Here is a 22165-nt window from a genome sequence, read left to right as displayed (position 1 = left end):
AACAGAAAAATAGAGTAGCATTTAAAAAATTATATTACACCTAAAAACCTGATAATGTAGAGCTTACATTTGGTGGTGGTCGTTGTTTTTCTTTTTTAATTGTGATTTTAACAAAAATTTACAGGATGGTTGGGTTTTCATTTATTCATTCACTGATGCACCTTTTTCTCCCTTCCCCTCTGCCCCTCCAATTAATTTTGTAATATCCTTTTTGTTCCAGATTGTTAATCTTCATACACATAATGCCTAAACATACATTCCTTTTAGGCAGTTCTATCCTTGATGTATTTCAGTGAAGTGTTCATTGTCTCTCCTCTGTTTTCCTGGTCTCTCCCTGGCTCCCCATGACAATCCTATTTTATACCAGTGGTGTTAGGTAGTATTTGTTTGTTTTTATTAAAAACTATGCTCAGGCCAATATGAAAGCCTAGAAAAATGGACAAATACTTAGAAATTCACAATGCATTCAAACTGACACAGACTGATATAGAATACCAGAACAGACTCGTCACAAAAGAAGAAATTAAACAGGTCATTAAAAAAAATAAAATTACAACAACAACAAAAAGCCCTAATTGGTTTTCATCAAACGTTCTTCTAAGTGGTATAGCACTGGCCTGTCCACCTACTACTGTACAGAGGTAACTCGTGGTTGCTGTGATGCTGAACACTGTGACACTGATGTGTCAAATGTCATAATGGTTCCCCATGGTGGACAGTGTTTGGTGGAGCTCCGAGATTAAAACAAGCTTGGAAGCAGGAGTGGCATCCAATTCCAAAACAGTTTGCGTCTTGAAACTCTAAAAACTTGGAGAAACTATCTAAGTTATACAAATGTTCAGGTCTTTTGTTCATAGGGTCGCTATGAGTCGTCTACGACTAGATGGCACTTAACAACAGTAACAGTTTTTTTTTAATTCTCTTCTTTTAGATGTCTGATTATCTTGCTGTTCTCTTTGTATTTGTTAGAGATGTTGGGCTAAATAGTCTATTTTCTTTCTTTCTTCCCTTTTGATGTATTTTCTTAATGCTGTGAATTGACTTCTAAGAACTGTTTTGACTGTGTCCAGGAACTTTTGTGTTTTCATTCTCATTTGTTTCAAGAACTTTTTAATTCTTTCATTACCCACTTTTGTTCAAGCAGAGTCTTGTTAAGCTTCCAGTTGCATGTTTTGTTTTGTCGTGGCTTTTCCCCCTCTTTTATCCTTTTGTTGTTGATTTCTAATTTTGTAGCATTGTGGTATAATAAAATGTTTTGTATTATTTCAGTGTTTTTTAATTCATTGAGGCTTGCTTTGTGACTATATTATCTATTCTGGAGAATGTTCTGTGTGCACTGGAGAAGAATGTATACTGAGTTTTAGAAGATGAAGTAGCCTGTATATGTCTATGAGATCAAGTTGATTAATCTGATGTTTAGTGCTTCAGCATCTTTGTGGAGTTTCTTTCTCACTGGCCTATTTTTCCTTTAGAACAGTAAATTGAATTCTCCTACCACTATCTTGGTTTTCTCTCTATCTTTTTTCAATTCTGCTAATGTTTGCTTTGTGCATTTTGTAGTTTTATCATTCAGTGCATAAACATTGATTATGGCTAAGTCCTCTAGGTCTATTGATTCTTTAAGTACTATATAGTGTCATTCTTTGTCAGTTATGATAGTGTTTTACTCTGAAGTCTATTTTACCAGAGATTAATATTGCTACACCTGCTTCTTTTCTGGTTACCCCTTGCTTGGTATATTTTTCCCCCCTCTTAGATGTTTTTAGTCTGTCATTACAGTCACTTTTAAGGTGTGTCTCTTGTAGACAGCATATTGATGATTTTGTTTTGGCTTGGTTTTTATCAAATCTGCTACTCTTTTTCTCTTCATTGGTGCATTTAAACCATTCATCTTCAAATGAACTATTCAGAGATAATGTTTTGTTTTGTAGGTTTTTACATTTTTTTTGGATGGTTTTGGCAGTATTTATTCTTTTTTCTTTATTTTATACTGTTTTATTTACAAAGTTTGAATACATTGTTTTTTATACTGGATGTTTCCCATTTCCTTCACATCCCCTCCCATCAAATTGTACAACCCTATAACTAACACACATAGTCAGAACAGAACAGGGCAACACTGCATGGTTCAAAATTGGGAAGGGTGTACGCCAGGGATGTGTCCTGTCTCCATACCTTTTCAACCTGCATGCAGAGATTATCTGAGAGGGGGCTCTATGAGGAGAAGCGTGGAGTTAGGATTGGTGGACGATCTATTAACAATCTGCGTTATGCAGATGACACAACCCTGTTCGCTGAAACTGAGGAGGACCTCATGCACTTACTGAAGAGGGTCAAGGACTGCAGCCTTCAATATGGACTGAGGCTCAATGTCCAGAAGACAAAAATTCTCACCACTGGACCAATCGGTAGCATCAGGATGAATGGTGAAGAGACTGAGATTGTTCACAGCTTCAGTTTGCTCGGCTCCACGATCAACACTCTTGGCACCAGTAGCCAGGAAATAAAAAACGTATTGCAATGGGAAAGTCTGTGGTTAGGGACCTCTCTAAAGTACTCAAGAGCAACGGAGACTAAGGTGCGCCTGATACAGGCCATGGTTTTTGCAATCACTTGTTATGCATCAGAGAGTTGGACAATGACTAGGGAGGATAGAAGGAGAATTGACGCCTTTGAACTGTGGTGCTGGAGAAGAGTACTGAATGTACCATGGACTGCCAAGAAAACAAATAGATTCATCCTAGAGAGGGTTAAAGCAGGCTGCTCCTTGGATGCAAGGATTCTGGTGCTTCGCCTGACATACTTTGGACATGTTGTAAGGAGAGACAGGTCTTTGGAGAGGGACATCATGCTGGGCAGAGTGGAGGGACAGCGCAGGAGGGGAAGACCCTCTATGAGGTGGATTGATTCAGTGACTGGGGTAATCGGGATGGATGTGTCAGAGGCAGTGAGACTGGTACAGGATAGAGCAGGGGTTAGGGCTGTTGTACATAGGGTCGCTATGAGTCGCAAGTGACTCGACGGCACATAGCAACAACAACAACATAACTAACACACATACACACACACCTGCCCATCATCACCCCTCTGCTTCCAAATCTCCCCCTTTTGGGTTTTCATACTCATTTTACAATAATGGGTTTGTACAATATTAATCCTTATGGAACTGACATAGTTCACTCAGCATAATGCTCTCCAGTTCCTCCCAAGTTAGGTAATAATTAACAAAAATCATTGCTCCTGTATGCTGCATAGTATTCCATTGTGTGAATGTACCATAATTTCTCAATCCATTCATTTGTGGTTGGACATTTTGGCTGTTTCCATGTTTTTGCGATGGTGAATAATGCTGCTATGAACATTGGTCTACATTTGGGCCTCAGTTCTCATCAGAGATAAGGTTTTATTTCTATTACTCTGTTGGATTATTTTGTTGGAGTTGTTGCTTATTACATTGATCTATCCACTTTTCTATGACATTTCTGTGGGAAAGACCTCTTTTAGTATTTCCTCTATTATTGGTTTAGGTTTCACAAATTCTCTTAGTTTCTGCTTTTGTAAGAACATCTTGATCTTTCTGTCATATTTGATGAACAGTTTTGCTAGGTATAGTATTCGTGGCTGACAATTACGTTTTTGAACGTTTAATATATGCCATTCCATTGTCTTCTTGCTTGCATGGCTTCTGTTAAGAAATCAGCATTCAGTCTTACTTGTTCTCCTTCTTAGGTTACTCTTCATTTTCCCCTAGCTGCTTTCAGAATTCTCCTCTCTTCTCTGATTCTCACAAATATAACTATAATGTGCCTTGATGTTTTAACTTTGAGGTGTGGTCTATATGGGGTTCATTCAGTTTCTTGAATATATCTATCTTCTCTCATTCTTCATGATTTCTGGTAAGTTTTCTTCTAGCAACTCTTCCACAATTTTAGTTATTTCCATAACTTTTTTCCTTTCTTCCTGTTCTTCAATTCTGTTTATGCACAATATGCTTCTTGATGTCTCACCTAATTCTTAGCCATTTTTACTTTTCCTTCTTTTTGATTCTACTTTATGCATTTCCAGACCAGTGCTGAGAGCTCTATTTTCTATTTCACTAATTCTTTGCTCACTATCGGCAGGCAATTCTACTCATCTGTTCCTCCAACATGTTGACAGCTTCTGAGATGCTGGTCCTAATATTGTGGATTGCTCTTTCTTTTTTCCCCCCTAGGGTGTCTAATGGTTCAATGGTTTTATTTGCTTTTGTCTTGTATTATACTTTTTAAAAAAAATATTTTATTTTGGTTTGCTTACAAAGTTCATATTCATTGTGCTTCACACTATTTTTCATTCACATTTTATTTCATGCAATCATTTCCATGCATTATGTCCGTCATTACCCTGTCTTTCAGGTCCCCATCACCAAATAGGAAGGATTTCCTATTTCCTTTACCTTCTGCCTCCATCTACCAAATTATGCAACTCTGTGATTTTATCCCTACTCATCCTCACCTCTCTGCTCCCATCTCTTTCCTCCTTGGGTCCACATGAATATTTTACTAGTTATTCTTTTATTTTTTTTTTACAATAATGTCCTTATGCAGTATTTGTTCTTATGATATTGAGTTAGTTCACTCAGCGTGATGCTCTCCAGTCTCCCCTAAGTTATGTAGCATTTTTTAAAATCATTGTCCCTGAGTTTTATATAATACACCATCATGTGAAAGTACCACAATTTCTCAAACCATTCTGTTGTGGTTGGACATTTGAGCTGTTTCTATATTCTTGTGATGGCGAGTAATGCTGTTATGAACATTGGGGTGCAAATCTCTGTTTGTGTCTCAATTCTAATTCCCTTGGGGTATATTTCTAGTAGTGGAAGACCTGGTCCATATGAGCCTTCAGAAGAAGGAGACTGATAATCCAGTTACAAAATTGGCAAGAGACATGGAAAAACTTTTCACAGATGAGGACATTCAGATGGCCAACAGACACACGAAGAAAAGCTCAAGATCACTGGCAATAAGGGACATGCAAATCCAAACCATAATGAAATAACATTTCACTCCAGTAGCAGCAGCAAAATTTATCAGAACAGCAAGCAGTAAATATTGGAGAGGATGTGGAGAGAGAGGAATTCTCACACAGTGTTGGCAAAATTGTAAAATGGTACAATCACACTGGAAGGCAGTTTGGCATTTCCTCAAACAGATGTACGGCATTTTTAAAGTTCCTTTTGGTCTTTGCTTGTAGATTCCTGCAATTCTTCCAGCTTTTCTTTCACCCTTAGAAAATATCCCACCATCGTTCTTTTGAATTATGTGGCAAAAAGTTCAATCAGACTTTCTGCCCCCAGGAAATCCATTGATTCTGTTTTTATCACATATAGGGTATGATATCTTGCTTTGGTTTTGTGTAGGGTGTGAGGTAATCTGCTTCTTCTGCGGCATTATTGTGATAAAAATTTTCTTACCTTAGGTCCTTTCAGGTCTTGGACCTGTTGACTTTGGCTGGAATGCTCACTGCTCCAGAGAAGGGAAGGAGGACAACTCACTGTGCCTGAAGACCTCCCTGGTACCTGGGCTCAGGCGAAGCCTTGTCTCATTCGGGATGCTCCACACTTCAGGGAACGGGAGAGCAATTCATCCTCACCCTGCCTCTGGACCTTCAACTCTTATCTCAGGGCTAATGTTAAATTTTTCTGCAAGTCAGAAGTCCACTGGGAAGGGAACTTGCTCTGCCTCTGGTCCGTCCTCTCTGGTCCCAAGTCTAGAGGGAACATTCACCATGGCCAGGTAAACAATTAGGAAGGGCTAGAGCTCGAAATTTGTTAAACCTTAGAAAACAAACCTTTTATCCTATCATTTTCAGTCCCTTGATGCAAAAATAAATTATCAAATTTGACAAGGACCAACTATTCTTATACTGAATTTGAGCACAACGGGAGCTTTGGTAGCGTAGTGGAAAGAAGTTGTGTTGCTAATGCAAAGACAGGCAGTTCAAATCTCCCAGATGCTCTCAGAAGGACAGGCAATCTCCTCCTGTGCAATTCACACCCCTGAAAACCTATTGTAAGGACAGCTCTGTGTTTATTCCAATTTGACAGCATATAACAACAACATATGGTGGTGGTGGTGGTGGTGGTTGTTAAGTGCTGTCAAGTTGTATACAGTTCATATCAGTTCTATGAACAAAAGACCTGAACTTGTACACTTTCATCATTTCTCAAAGTTCACAGGGTTTCTGGAGGCAAGCTATTTTGGAAGTGGATGCCACTTCTGCTTCCAAGAAAAGAAAAAAAAAACCTTAACATTTCAGACATTGTGTTACTAATAAGAATGTATGTCAAGATATGTTGTAACGATATTTTGTTAATTCCTTTCAACTGACATGACCAATATAATAATACAGTGGTTTATAAATTTGGGCTGAAGTAGGATAATATGTTTATGAATGGCTTAACAACAGCTGCTTGGCTGAATGTTTCCTGGGATTCATTAAATTTATTAAATGGGAAGGATCGTTTTTATTTTCTTTGTTGTGGCTAAAGCAGCCATCTAGTGCTATTAAGACAACTGAAATAGCCTATTGGTCAGGACACTAACCCTTATCTGTAAAACAAGTCTTCAAAGTTAAAAAAAAAAAAAGAACATACTTCTAAAGCAGTATTTTAAGACTCTGAAATTGTGACCCATTAATTGGCATTAAGTCATTTTAGTGGTGTAACTAGCAATTTTAAAAAAATAAAATCTAAAAAAACCACAGTGCATAACACTTTTTATGTAAGAATGATTTTGTGAACTTTGTTTCTTTTTTCCCCCCACTCATATATAAGCTCTGATGTCATAGTCCATAGAGAATTGTGATGTTAACCCAAATGTCACACCTCTCATCTCTCTGGTGGTTCTACCAGCAAATCCTTGGGGGAAATGAGTAATTACCTTTCACGCAATTTACAGCCTCAAAAGTTCAGATGGGTTTGAGTTATAGAAGATAGATAGATAGATAGATAGATAGATAGATAGATAGATAGATAGATAGTTGTGTGTCATTGAGTCACTTGCAACTCATAGTGATCCTCTGTACAACAGCCCTAAACCCTGCTCTATCCTTAGCCAACCTTATTGTCTCTAACACACGTACCCTGATTACCCCAGTCACTGAGTCAATGCACCCAATCACTAATGTCTGCTTACAACTGTTCCATATTTGAGGGTTCAGCCTCAGTTGCCATACCTGCTAGTCTACTTTAACTGTGCTCTATTGTACATAGGGTTTTCAAAGGCCTCCTCCCTAGTCTGTCTTAATTCGAATGCTCAGATTTAGGACAGTATCTGACAGACAATAAATGTGAATCATTTGTGATCCTATGTATGCAATTTAGAACTAACTTGTTCCTGAAGTTTTTCAGGCTGTGACAGATGGCCAGATGTCTCTTCCCAGGAGCCTCTGGGTGGATTTGGAGCACTAGTCTATCAGCTAATACTTGAGTACATCCTGTGTGTGTGTGTGTGTGTTGTGTTAGAACTTTTAGCTCCTTAGCCAAAAGTTGTCAATTGGAACCCACCAGTTACTCCATGGGAAAAACACAAAGCTGTCTGTTTCTGTAAAAACTCAACAACCTTGGAAACCCTGTGGAGGAGTTCTGATCTATCCTACAGGGTCAGAATCAACCCGAGTGGCATCCACTTCCTAAACCACATGCTTCCACAAACTCTATAAAGTTTGATAAATGTTGATAGTTGTAGAGGGGCTTCAGGCCTTTTGTTCATAGGGTCGCTATGAGTCGTGCTTAACTTGAATGCAATCAACAACAACACATCTATATAAATGTTAATATAGACATGCTATAGTTATTTGTAAAAATTATTTCTTATATGTCACAAGGAAAAGAACTGAAATGCATTGGGTCTTAAGCACTGAGATAGATGGGAAAACCACAAATCATCAAGTCATCTCTAGCCAATGGAAAACATTTAAATAAATCCCTTCCATCCACACTCTTCCTTCAGCTTTGGATTGCTTTCTTGACATATTAATTTAATCAGCAGGTCATGGAAAACTCACAAGGAAACCCTGCCAAATGCTGACCATCAACATCCCCAAGTGGACCACATCTCAACATTTTCCTCCTAGAGCACACAAATGAAATGACTTCCATATGCATGTAAACCGCTGGTCATACTTAGACTTGAGAACTTTGGTCGAGAGGTAAGACAGAACTTAGATTCTAAAAAAATCTTTCAGAGTTTTCTACAACTCATCTTTCTACCCTTTTCAAGGAAGCATTGTTATTCGTTATCTTTGGCTAGACTCTGGGTCGTGGCAACTTCACCATGTATAACACAGCCAAACATTGTTCCTGTTCCAAACTCGGGATTGTAAGTATATTTATTGATCCGTCATGGCAGCTGTTGTGTTAATCCACGCACTAGACGGTGCCCCTCATTTTTGCTGATTTTCTGCCAAGATTTTTTCTAGAGATCTTTTCTGATGACTAGTCCAACATAAGGGAGTCTATGTCTCACCATTTTCCCCTCAAAGGAACATAATGTGATAGGAACTAGTGACAGTCGTCAGGATAAACTTGAATTCACCCTAATAATATTTTTCAAGTCTGGTGGCCCAGTGGTAAGGCCATTCGAATCCACCATCTGCTCTGAGGGAGAGAGAAGTCCATCTCCTTCCACGTGATTTACGGCCTCTGAAAATCCACTGGAGGGTCAGCTGTGAGTGGGCTCCAACTTTATGGCTTTTCACAACAACTTTACCAGTAAAGACTTCAGACATACCTCACAAGTTTGCCATTGAGACAACAGAGTTGAGAGTTGCTTAGGAAATGGAAAGTGTGGTCCTTTGTCTTTCTCTGCTTTCCAAAATGGAATAGTTTTCCACACACCTGGCCAATTTAGTGTCTTCGACACAATTGAGCACACTTCCCAAAATTTCACCAACGTGAATGCTTTTCCACAGCCATCTTTTTGTAAAGATTAATATATTATGAAACATATTCATCTTCTTCCTTTTTAACTTCCTTGAGATTAGTACTTCATATAAAGAGCCCGTTTGGGCTTAGCCAAAAAGCATAGGCTAGACCAGGAGAGGTGAAAAATGAATGTGTCCTAGCACTAACACTTTACCTGCCTTTGAAACGGAAACTAAGGGAATTGAAAGGCTTGTCAAAAGCCACAAAATGAAAAAAAAGAGATGACAAATTTCCCCACTGCAGTGGCGATCCCTCCTGGACTGGATCAAACCTCAGCCTGGACAATTTATTAAGAACTCCATGAGACAGTAGGAACGTTGTTCAGAGGGAAGATTCTCAGACTTGGTAGCCAGGACTACATTTGGAGAAGAAATAACAAGGGGAAACGTTACACACTGATGAAGTACTACTGCTAAACTTAGTCATTTAATCAATCATCATTTAAGTCGCAGGCACACAGACGAGAAAGGTGGATAAGACCGAGTCATCTCTCAAGGTATTTGCAGAAAATGATCACATATGCAGTTAGTAGGGACTTGTGGTGGCCTCCTCGGTAAAGTCATGCATTGCCAACCTAAAGGCATGGGTTTCAAATCTATCAGCTGATAGTCCCAGAGGAACAAAGACAAGACAGGGAATCTCCTCCCATGTCATTTAGTATCTCTGAAAACCAGCTGGAGGATGAGCTAGGAATAAGTTCTGATTCAACAGTACGTAACAAAATATGCAAGTAGCTAAGACCCATTACTGTCAGAGTGTTGTTGTTGTTGTTGTTGTTGTTGTTAGTTGCTGGCGAGTTGAGCACGACTCATAGCAATACTATGAACAAAAGATCTGAGCCCTGTTCTAACCTGTACCAGCCTCACGCTTCCTGACACAGAAGAACCCACTGCGGCAGTCACAGAACCCGGTAGACAGTCTTCCTCTCTTTCGCCGACCCTCTACCCTTCCCAATATCCTGTCCCTCTCCAAGGACTAGCATCTCCTAGCAACATGTCCAAAGTAAGTAAGGAGAATCATTCTTGCCTACAACGAGTACTCCAGCTGCACCCTCTCCAAAATATATCTGTTCTTTCTCTTGGCTGTCCATGGGATATTCAGTGCTCTTCTTCAACACCACAGCTCAAAGGCATCAATATTTTTTCTGTCATCCTTATTCACTGTCCAGGTCTCGGATGCATAGCTAGTAATAGGAAAGACTATGGCCTGAATCAAACTCAACTTAATCCTCAAAGTGACATTACTACTCCTAAACAATTTGGAAAGTTCCCTAACTGCATATTTTCCCAGTGCAATGAGTCTCCTTATTTCCTGGCTGCTTGTACCAAAGGTGTTAATTATAGATCAAAGCAAGATGAAGCTGTTTACAGTTTCAATCTCCTCTCCATCCATCATGACACTGCCTTTTGCTCCAGTGGTAAGAATCTTTGTTTTCTTAATATTGAGATGCAATCCATGCTTAAGGCTGCATTCCTTGATCTCTTACAAGTGCTGGTAGAATAAACCAGGGTCGTGTGTGCTGGAGGAAGACTAGATTCGGCTGATGGTTCAGAAATTACAGACGCTGTTGTGACAGAGGTCTTAAAGTACTAGGCTGTTCATCAAAAACTTGATAGTTCAAATCCACCAGTTGTCTCATAAGAGAAGTCTCTTAAGAGAAAGATGTGGCTGGCTGTTTATAAAAACATTTATAATCTGGGAACCCGGTGCTCAGAAATGCAGAGCTCTCTTCTGTCCCATAGGATCACTAGGAGTTGGAATTCAGTGTTGGTTGGTATATTTGTTTGAGTTTGTTTTGATTAGTTGTTGTTGGTGTATAAAGAGGTCACAGGGTACGGTTTGGGGGCTCATTCTTGAACCAAGTCAGATGTGAAAATGCCAAGTGGTCTCATGAAACTTTATTAAACTTCACTGCAGATCATGATTGTTTCGTCAAGTGTGTGGTGAAGCCTGAGCCTATATTTCTAACTAAAAGCCAGATAGAGGCCAGGCCACCCTGCTCCTCAGGCCTTCTGAGTCCCACAATGTGACCAGCAGACATCTAAGATGTGCCTGAAATAAGCACAATCTTTTCAGTTGCTTTGTATGCATCTGAAAGTTGAACATTGAATAGGAAACACCAAAGAATAATTAATATTTTGAACTGTGATGTCAGCAAAGTAGGCTGTCAAAAGAACAAGTCTCTCCTGGAGGAAATATGGCAAGAGGCGAGGGTGGTGAAACTTCATCCCACATACACTGAACATGTTATCAAGAGTCCTTGGGAAAAGATGTCATTCTGGGAAAGATAGACGCTTCTGTCTGTTAGCCATGAATAGCATTGGAAATATTTGCCATCAAGCACCTCTCCAGAGTGCTAAAAAGCCACGGTGTCAGTCTAGAGACTAAGGCGCCCCTTATCTAGGCCATGGTCTTCACAATTACATGCTGCGCAAAAGAGAGCTGGACAATGACTAAGGATAACAGAAGAAGTTTTAATGCCTTTGAGTTGTGGTGCTGCAGAAGAGTACTGAACATTCATTCTATGGACTGCCAAGAGAACAAATGGATTTGTCCTGGAGAGGGTGAAACCAGGTTGCACCCAGGAGGCAAGGATTTTGACGTTCCATCTTATATGTTGTTATTGTTGTTGTTGTTGTTAAGTGCCGTCAAGTTGTAGATGACTCATAGCGACTCTATGAACAAAAGACCTGAACACTTGGATAACTTCCATCCTCTCTCCAGGTTCATAGGTTTCTGGAAGCAAGCCATTTTGGAAATGGATGCCACTCCTGCTTCCAAGTTTGTTTTAATCGAGGAGCTCCACCAAATACTGTCTGCCATGGGTAACCATTATCACATTTGACATGTCAGCATCACCTTGGAAAAATTGTCAGGAGGGACCAGTTGTTGAAGAAGGACATCATGCTTGGGAGAGTGGAGGGACAGCACAAGAGGGGAAGACCTGGAGGAGATTGGCACAGTAACTGGAGTAATAGGGGCAGGTGTGTCAGAGATCTTGCTGCTAGGCTACCAGTACTCCAGTTCTACTCATAGGGACCCTATGTAACAGAGTACAACCGCTCCGCAAAGTTTCCTGGGCTTTCATTGTTACATAAGCAGATCACCAGATTTCGTCTTCCAGCAGAACTGCTGGTGAGTCTCAACTGCTGACCTTTCGGTTAAGAGCTAAGTGCTTAATCACCAGGACTCATCAATTAGGCTTATTGATTGTTATTGTTGTTATGTGCCTGCAACTCATAATGACCCTATGTACAACAGCCCTAAGCCCTGCTCTATCCTGTACCAATCTCATTGTATCTGACACACCTACTCCCATGAACCCAGTCACTGAACAAATCCACTTCATAGTCTCCTTCTCCTGCCCTGTCCCTCCACCCTCCCAAGCATGACGTCCCTCTCCAAAGATTGGTCCCTCCTTCCAGCATGTCCAAAATATGTTACATGAAGCTTCAGAATCCTTGCCTCCAATGAGCAGCCTGGTTTCACCCTGTCTAGGATGAACCTGTTTGTTCTCCTAGCAGTCCATGGTATATTCAATACACTTCTTCATCACCACAGCTCAAAGGCATCTGCTCTTCTTCTATCATCTCTAGTCATTGTCCAGCTCTCTGATGCATAGCAAGTGATTGCAAAGACCATATCCTGAATCAGGCACACCCTAGTCTCCAGACTGATATCATTGCTCTTCTGTACTTTGAAGAGGTCTTTGACAGCAGACTTTCCCAATGCAATAAGTCATTTCATTTCCTGCCTGCTGGTGCCAAGAGTGTTGTTTGTGAAGCAAAGCAAACTGAAACTATTAGCAATCTCAGTCTCTTCACCATCTATAATGATGCTGTCAATCGTCTCCAGTGGTGAGAATCTTTGTTTTCAACTCTAAAGACCAAATTATCTCTCATGAATGCTTTCAGTATCATGGTCTTTTTGTTGTTGTTTTGAAAATAAATATCCCTAATGTGTGTTTGTTTTTACAGCAAAGTAAGACATTAAGATTTTCCTCAAGGCAATAACAAAACAATGGCCAAGTCAGATAAGAATACAGGAAGTATTCTGCCTACTGGAGCCTAACCCTAACTCACTCAGCCTTTTTCATAATGAAGCAATGTAATTGATGGCTGAAACTTGGGAAATTCTGGAACTTCCCAACACAGCCAAGGGAAAAGATTGGCAAAATGTGGTTCCAGAAATAAAAAACATTTTCTAAACTGCACTTTTATGTACACATCACATGTAGATAGAGTTTTACTGTTTCTTTTTCTCTTACATTTACCATTGGTGTGTCAGGAAAACTTTAAAGAGTCTGCTAAGGTGAGGAATATTCACCTCAGTTTTTATAAATGGGGAAACTGAGTTTCTGCAAAGTGAAGCAACTTCCTCACTGAGGAGCTGGGTGGGGGAGGAGGTTGTGCCAAGCAGTCCCCCTGGGGGTGGGGCAGTACAAGGAAAGAAGCTGCAAGAGTGGGGTGCACTTTTTACCTTCTGGTCAATTGAAGCTTCCAAGATTTACTGCCTGTCTTTTTAGTGCCATTTGTTGGACTAGAGTTAAACAAATCTACTTGAAAGGGGAACAAAATCTCACATGACTTATTTTAAAAACACTCTGGCAAACTAAACTAACAAGTAGCATTTCTGAGACTTACTCAATTTTTTTTCTTGATTTTAATATGCCTTCTTTTGGCTTCCATTTTTTCCTGTTTTCTCCCCTTTTTTTTTCTGATAAAATTCCAATTTAAGGAAATTTGGCAAATTATGAAAACATTTGTGTATGAAATTCAGATTTCCCTTTTCCTGAGCATATTTCAATATTTATTAATATCTGTTAAGCAGAATTCTACTTTTAAAAGTGGAATTAGCACTTTATGGTTTAAGTATTATTTTATACACTAAGCCATACCATTTTGACTGATCTCCCCACCCCCCAAAAGAACACAGAGTAGAATGAAGCAGTGTTTCATTCTGTGGTATATTCAGTCTTTATAAGCAGAAACTGGTTCCACAATACCTAACAACAATAGCTAAAATAGAAAGATGAACAAAATTGGAGGCAAAAACCCACAAACCCCTAAATGATGCTTCAGAAAACGTGGTAGCATCTACTGCTAACAAGATAAACCAGAATGACATTCTACTCTCCAGGGATTGTCAATCATGATTTTTCCATTGTTGTTGTTAGTCCAGGAACATAAATGCTTATAAAAATACTTGTACAATTTGATGGGTGGGAGGTGAAGGAAATTGAAAGAATCTGGTGTGGAAAAACAATGTATTCAAATTTTGGAAATAAACTAGTATAATAAAAAAATGAAAATAATTTTTCTAAATGACACTTCATTATTATGAAATTCATTCAGTGGTTGGTAAACATTCTCTTAATAAAAATGCCCTTTAAAAATATTCCCTGACTCACCTGAGAAGGAAATAGAGGTTTTGTCTTTGAAAAGTTCATCTTCCAATCCTTTCTCAACTATTTTCTGATTACAGAGTAGATCGCAGACTGACTGTATCTTTGGAATTATATTTTTCATGATGTTCTTTCCATATTTTAATTAGCATGATCATGACATGACAGGGTTTTTTTCCTTCTCTTCCTCCCCTACACAGTAAGCTTCTATCCTTCACTATTATCTAATTCCTTAAAAAAAGGAACCGTGTCTGGATCCCTTTTCCTACTCCAATAGTGATCAGCAGAGCTCTTGCATTTGTGATACACTTGTGAAGAAGAGATTTAGATGTAATTTTGTCAGAAAATGTGACATAACTAATCCCACCCAAGGTTGGTCCGGTGGCTTCTCAGAGGCAGTGAATTCCATGGCGGTCGATTGTGCTTCTATCCCCCTCAAAGCAGCTGGTGGATTCAAACCAGGAGCTTCTGAGTTGACAAAGCACCTCCTCAACCCTGAGCCACCAGAGAGCTGATAATAGACTCTATTAGAGAAATAGATATTCTTCATCTTACATGTGCCGTTGTGCATCAGGATGAAGAGTAGCATATAACATTTTTGTCTTATAATTGTGACTCTGACTCCCATTCCAGAGTTCACGATTGCTACAAAGCCGAAAACCTGGTGAAGAACACATAGGTACCTACACACCAAGTAACACATGATATAATTCGAATCCCAAACAGATTATAAATCCCATCAGGTTGGAATCACATAAGCAATTAAATTTAGGAATGCCCTAAAATCGCAAGTATTACTTACTGGTAGAACAAGTGGCATAAGTGAATTTGTCACTCTCACAAGCGTGTAATATCCAGAAAAGGAAAGGGCTTTCTTGATGAAACGACTGTGTCTGTGTAAGTGTGTAATCCATTCCTAGTCTAACTATAAAGCCTGGAACACAGCGTCTACTTGGGCAGTGTGTCTATTTCTTTCAAGTTGCTTCTACTGTCTAACAAAAAGACATGATCCTCTAAAATGAGTGTAATTATAATTCTATTTTGAGTCAAGGATGGTGACATTTTAGCTCACATATTTTAAGTATTTTTTAGAGATGCCAAACCTTGGAAAAAGATGTTATGGAGGTAAAGGTGGAGGGTTAGAAAAACAGAAGAATACCCTCTATGAGATGGATGGATGTCATGACCGTAACAATGGACTTAAGAGTAGAAGAGATCCTGTGGACGTTACAGCATAGGTCAAGGTTCACATCTGTTGTTCAAATGATCCCTAAGCATTGTAGGTGGGTCAATAGCACCTAACAACATCATTGTATTTTAGAACACTTGTCTCTTTTCATTGTCATCTAGTCAATACTTACTAATAGCAAACTCTCCATTGGGTTCAGGATTTTAAGTGTCACTGGAAAAGATAGTTCATCTTATTCCTACTGTTGTTCTGTGCCAGTGAGTTGGAACTGACTCACAGCTGACCCTCCAGTGGGTTTTCGGAGGCAATAAGTCACATGGGAGGAGATTACCCATCTTTTCCCATGGAGAAGCTGGTGGCATACCTTTTGGTCAGCAATGTAACTTCTTAAGCTCTGAAATGAACCTCTGCTGGATTTCTGGGACTGTACATCACATAGGAAAAGACTGGCTATCTTTCTCCTACTGTTGTTGCAGACTGTTGAGTTGAAATGGACCCCTAGCTGACCCTCTGGTGGGTTTTCAGAGGCAGTTAATCACATGGGAGGAGATTGTCCATCCTTCTCCTGTGGTTCAGCTGGGGGCCTTGAACCATGTGCTTTCGGGATTGCAGCACAGCTTCTTGCCACTAGGCCACCAGAGTTCTCTACTGTTGTTATGTGCTGTCAAGTTGACTACGACTCATAATGACACAATAAACAATTGCTTTGTCCCTTCTCTATCCTAGGCCAATCTCTTTGTTTCTGACACACCTGCTCTATTTGCCACAGCCACTGTGTCCATCTCATCCAAGGTCTTCTTTTCCTATGTGTCCCTTTACCCTTCCAAGGATGAAATCCTTCTCCAAGGACAAGTCCCCCCCCCTGCCAACAAGCCCAAAATATGTGAGACAGGACTTCACACTCCTTGACTTCAAGGAATGGTTTCACCTTGTTAAGAACAGACTACTGACCCTATAACCGTTATCTCCTTTCAACTCTGCAGCTTTCTGATCTGGTTTGTGAACACTGCTTGGACAGTTTAATAATCACATTGGATTATCTAGAAGCCAGTACAGTGTAAGTAACCAGGCAAACTTTCTGATCTTGCAAATTGCACTATAGACTGATAAACTGTGACAATCTATCTTTCCTGACATGGGAGGACCACATATGATGACACTTAAGTCAGAGAACATCCAAGGTGTCTAAAGAATCTGAGGCAATCAGTGGAGTGCTGGTCTCATCATTGAGTTTCTTGATTTCCTGGCAAAAATAATCTTGGCCATTTTCTTGCCAAAAAAAATGAAATAACTGAGCTCACCATTGGAGAGAGAGTCCTCTGCTTTCCAGAGTTGGTCCACTGAAGATAACATTAACAAAACGAAATTTCATTTTCACAGATGTGCTAAGAGTGTCAAAGTCTGAGCTGATAAATTGTCTGTCATTCAGAAGAATGGTCCATGATACATCAATGCGTGAAGCCCTGTCAAAACAAGCATGTTCTCAGGCCATGCAAATCATTGAGCTAATGGCCAAAAGGTTGGAGGTTGGAGGCTACTAGGAAGAAAGGCCTGATGATTGACTTACAGAAAAACACGCTTTGAAATTCAGTGGAGCACAGTTCTACTCTGACACACACGTAGAATCACTGTGAGTTAGAATCAACTCAGCAGCCGGTGGTTAGAACAACATTGTTATGTATCATCGAACCACAGCTGGCCCTTGACTGACACTCTAGCAGATTTTCAGAGAGGGTCAAACCAGGCTGCTCGTTGGAGGCAAGGATTCTGAAGCTTCATCTGACATACTCTGGACATGTTGCAAGGAGGGACCAGTCCTTGGAGAAGGATGTCATGCTTGGAAGGGTGGAGGGACAGCGCAGGAGAGGAAGACCCTCTATGAGGTGGTTTGATTCAGTGACTAGGGTAATGGGGGTAGGTATGTTGGAGACAGTGAGATTGTCAAGGGACAGAGCCGGGATTAGGGCTGTTGTACTCGTAGGGTCACTACGAGTTGCAGGTGACTCAATGGCACATAACAACAACCACAACATGAACCACATGAGGGAAGAATCTCCATCTTTCTCCCACAAAGTAGCTGGTAGAGTCGAACCTTCTGCCTTTGAGTTGACTGCATGTCTCCTTATCACTAGGCCACCCAAACTCTCTAACTAAAACAATCAAAATAGCACATCACAAAGTGGAGGATTTTTTTTTAAAATCAGATTTGTTAACAACAGTGGATGGCACAACCCTGCTTGCTGAAACTGAGGAGAACCTGAAGCACTTGCCACAGAGGATCAAGGACTGCGGCCTTCAACATGGATTGAAGCTCAATATGAAGAAAACAAAAATTCTCACCACTGGACTGATTGGCAGTATCATGTTGGATGCTGTAGTGATTAAGATTGTAAACCGCTTCGGTTTGCTTGATTCCACAATCAACACTCTTGACCCTCAATGAGATGGATTGATTCAGTGACTGGGGTAGTGGGAGTAGGTGTGTCAGAGACAATAAGATTGGCACAGGATAGAGCAGGGGTTGGGGCTGTTTTACATGGGATGGTTATGAGTTGCAGGTGACTCAACAGCACATAACAACAACAACAACAACTCAGATCCACACTCAACAACCTTGGTACCGGCAGCCAAGAAATAGAAAATGTGTTGTATTGGGAAAGTCTGCAGTCAGGGACCTCTCCAAACTCCCGAAAACGAAGGATGTCAGTTTAAAGACTAAGGTGAACCTGATTTGAGCCATGGAACAGGCACATGCAGAGAACAAAGGTGGTCGTTACAGTGGCCGGCAGACGGGAGGGGAAAGGAAGATGCAAAGCTTGGGGGACGCTAAACCTTTATCATTAAGGGCGATGGAAAAACTCAGGTGCAGGAGGGGTGGGAGAGGCTGGAAGCATAAGGATGTGGATGTGCAGGGGGAAGACGGGATTAATCATTGGGTTGTACAATTTGATGGGGAGGTGAGGGAAATTGAAAGAATTTGTTTGAATTTGTGTTTGAATTTTGTAAATAAAGTAGTAGAAAAATGTAAAACAAAAACAAAAACCAACTCAGGTACAGTTCATGACAACGGTTGAGTAACACAATGAGCTCATTCAGGGATTAAATGTCACCAAACTGTCCATGTAAAGATTGTTGGGATGGAAAACATTTTGTTACCTGTATATTTACCATCTACCCCTCCCCTCAAAACATCTCAGGTCCTTTTTTTTAAGACACCCAGCCCTGGGCTGGGCTGTAAAACATCACGGTGCCCTCAGAAACTGTATCAATAAATTGAGCTGTGGGAGTCCCCGTGTGCTGTGTTCTGTTCTTGAGCATTTAGGTTGGCTTTTTCCATTTCTCCTTTCGTTTCATCCTTTCTGCCTGCTGTGAGCTGTCACTTGCTGGCTGATGGACGGCCTCTGGCTATTTCGCTGCCTCCTCCCCATTTCTAATTTGCAGCTTCTAACCTGCTGAGGGCGAGGAGACAAAGCAGCTGATCCAACTTCTTTGCGGTGTCTAAAACTGACTCCAAAAGAGGGCCTGTGGGGGCTCTTCTATGACTAAAGGGAAACAATTTCAATCCATCAACTCTGACATCTAATCTCTCCCACTCTATATAATCTGTTCATCAGGGATGATACACCCAGATAGCCATAATCTTACAAGTTGAGTGGAAGTTGAGCTCCATGATTTACAAACTGGCTGAAGATTTACTCTATTGTCTCTTATCTTACAGCACCTTGCAGTATGAACAGTGATTCTTTCTCAGGACAAACAGGGAAGAAAGCTGTCTCAGACCACCTCAAAGAACCGTCCTGTCCTGCTAATTAGAGTTAGATTCCAGATGTGAAGTGAAGTCCTTTGCTTCCTCCATCTCAAGATGCACTACTGTTTCTAATTTATCATCTGGCCCTTGTTGTTGTTGTTGTTGTTGTTGTTATGTGCCTTTGAGTTCCTTATGACTCAAAGCAACCCTATGTTCAAGAGCCCTAAACTCTATCCTGTGCCAAACTCATTGTCTCTGACATACCTACTCCCACTATCCCAATCACTGAATTGATCCATCTCATCGAGGGTCTTCCTCTCCTGGGCTGTCCCTCCACTCTCCCAAACATGATGTCCCTCTCCAAGGACTGGTCCCTCCCTGCAACATGTCCAAAATATGTAAGACGAAGCTTCAGAATCCTTGACTCCAAGGAGCAGTCTGGCTTTACCCTCTCCGGGACAAACCTGTTTGTTCTCCTAGCAGTCCGTAGTATATTCAATGCTCTTCTCAAACACCACAGCTGAAAGGCATCAATTCTCTTTCCATCATCCCTAGTCACTTCCCAGCCCTCTGATGCACAGCACACAATTGCAAAGACTATGGCCCAGATCACCCTGGCCAGCGTGGCCCTGAAAACGCTTAACTAAATACTGTCCAGTCCTGTGGCATCCCCGCAGTCAGCTGCAGATTGGACCCTCGTGATCCCCAGAGCTTTCACTGTCTGATTTTCTGGAGCTGATCACTAAACCTTTCTTCCTAACTTATTTTAGCCTGGATGTTCTACTGAATCATAGCATCATGGCACCGTGCAACCCCACACTGACATGAAAGGCTACACCTGAGATGCACTGACCTGCAATCAACCCAGGTCCTGCAGCCCAGAAGGCAAGAGATCTACTCTTAAACCACCAACTCCTCCTCTATGTTATTGTGCTCAATGGGTTCTAGTGGCCTAGTGGTAGAGAGTTGCCCTGCAAACCCAAAGGAATGCAGTTCTAATCCACTGTGGGGGGAAGAATACAGTCAGTCACCCTCCGTACAATGAGTAGCCTCTGAAAACCCCCTGGAGAGTCAGCTACGAGTTGATTTCAAGCCAATGGCACCCAACAACAACATGTTGTTGTTGTTGCTGTAACGTGCCATCGACTTAGAGCAACTCTATTCACAATAGCTCTGAACCCTGCCTTATCCTGAGCCAGTCTCATCTCCAACACACCTACCAGCATTAGCCCAGTTTCTGTGTCAATTCATCTCATCTGGGGTCTTCTTCTCCTACACTGTCCCTCCACCCTTGCATGCGTGATGGCCCTTCTGGCAACATGCCCAAAATAGGTGATACGAGCTTCAAAATCCTTGCCTCCAAGGAGCAGCCTGGTTTCACCTTCTCCAGGACAGACTTGTTTGTTCTCTTGGTGGCCCATGGTGTGTTCCATACTGTTCTCCATCACCATAAGTCAAAGGCATTGATTATTCCTCTGTCATCCTTAGTCGTTGTCCAAGCTCTCTGATGCATAGGAAGTAATTGCAATAACTCATAGCAATCTCATATAATTTGAATGAAAGAATTACCTGGTTAGGGACCAGACAGTTACAACCTGCAGGGTTTTCACTGATTGATTTTCTCATGTGGATTACCTGGCCTTTCGTGTACCTCATCTCAGTTACACAGAAAAAGATGAGTCTGATGAACAATTTGAGATTTTATTTTCTTTGTCAACCTTTCCCTTCCTTTAAGTAAAATGTACATGTAGAAAAACACAGATCTTAAAAGCACAATCAGTGAGTTTTAAAAAACATATACGCTTAAGTACCCATCACCGCAATCAAACACAGAACATCCCATCACCAGATCAACTCTCCCTTCTTGAAGAAAATCATTTTTCTGATTATTACTTAACTTTTGCTTCCTACTAATTTTGTCTCTGAATTTGTTCAGTCTGGTTCGGGGGATTTAGCCATATTGTTACATACATATATCAGAGATTGATTTCTTTTCATTGCTAAGCTCTGGTGGCCTAATGGTATGAAGTTGGGCTGCCAACACAAAGGCATGTAGTTCAAATGCACCCGCTGTTCTGCAGGAGAAAACGGGACAATCTCTCATGTGATTCACAGTCTCTGAAGACCCACTAGAGTGTCAGATGTTAAGTCAGGCCTGCCTTGACAGCACATAACAATAACGATCCCATGAGAGCAAGATTCGTGCAGTCTACACTGGACTATGAGAACAACCAATTTGTTTTGGAAGTACAGACAGAATCCTCCTTAGACGTGTGAACAGTAAGACCTCCCATGAAGGTCTCATGAATTTTGGATGTATTATCAGGGATGTAATACTTTACTTTGTCTTCCTATGTTGCCCTTCGAAACTTTCTGTTCAGCTCCTTAATATCTTTATTTCTCTGCTTTGGCTTCTTATTGGTCTAATGCAATATTCAGAGTCTCTTCTGACATCCATTTTGGTCTTTTCTTCCTCTTCTGTCTTTGTAATGACCGTTTGCACTCTTCCTGGATGATATTTTTTATATCCTCCAACAGCTCATCTGGTCTTTGCTCATTAGTGTTCAAGGCCTCAAACATGTTCCTGAGATGGTTTTGAAATTCAGATGGGATAGACTCAAGGTCACATTTTAATTTCCATGGATTGATTTCATTTTCTTTAGCTTCAGCTTGAACTTGCATATGAGTAGTTGGTGGTCTGTTCCACAATCAGCACCTGGCCTAGTTTTCATAGCTGATATTGAGCTTCTCCAGCGGTTATTTCCACAGATATAATCAATCTGATTCCTATGCATACTATCAGGTGAAATCTATGTGTATAGCCTGCATTTGTGTTTCTTATAAAACATATTTGCA

The sequence above is a fragment of the Elephantulus edwardii genome, unplaced genomic scaffold, assembly GCF_000299155.1.
Source record: "Elephantulus edwardii isolate Elephantulus edwardi_28Jun2011 unplaced genomic scaffold, EleEdw1.0 scaffold00088, whole genome shotgun sequence".
Lineage (NCBI taxonomy): Eukaryota > Metazoa > Chordata > Mammalia > Macroscelidea > Macroscelididae > Elephantulus > Elephantulus edwardii.
This window is presented reverse-complemented; position numbering follows the sequence as displayed.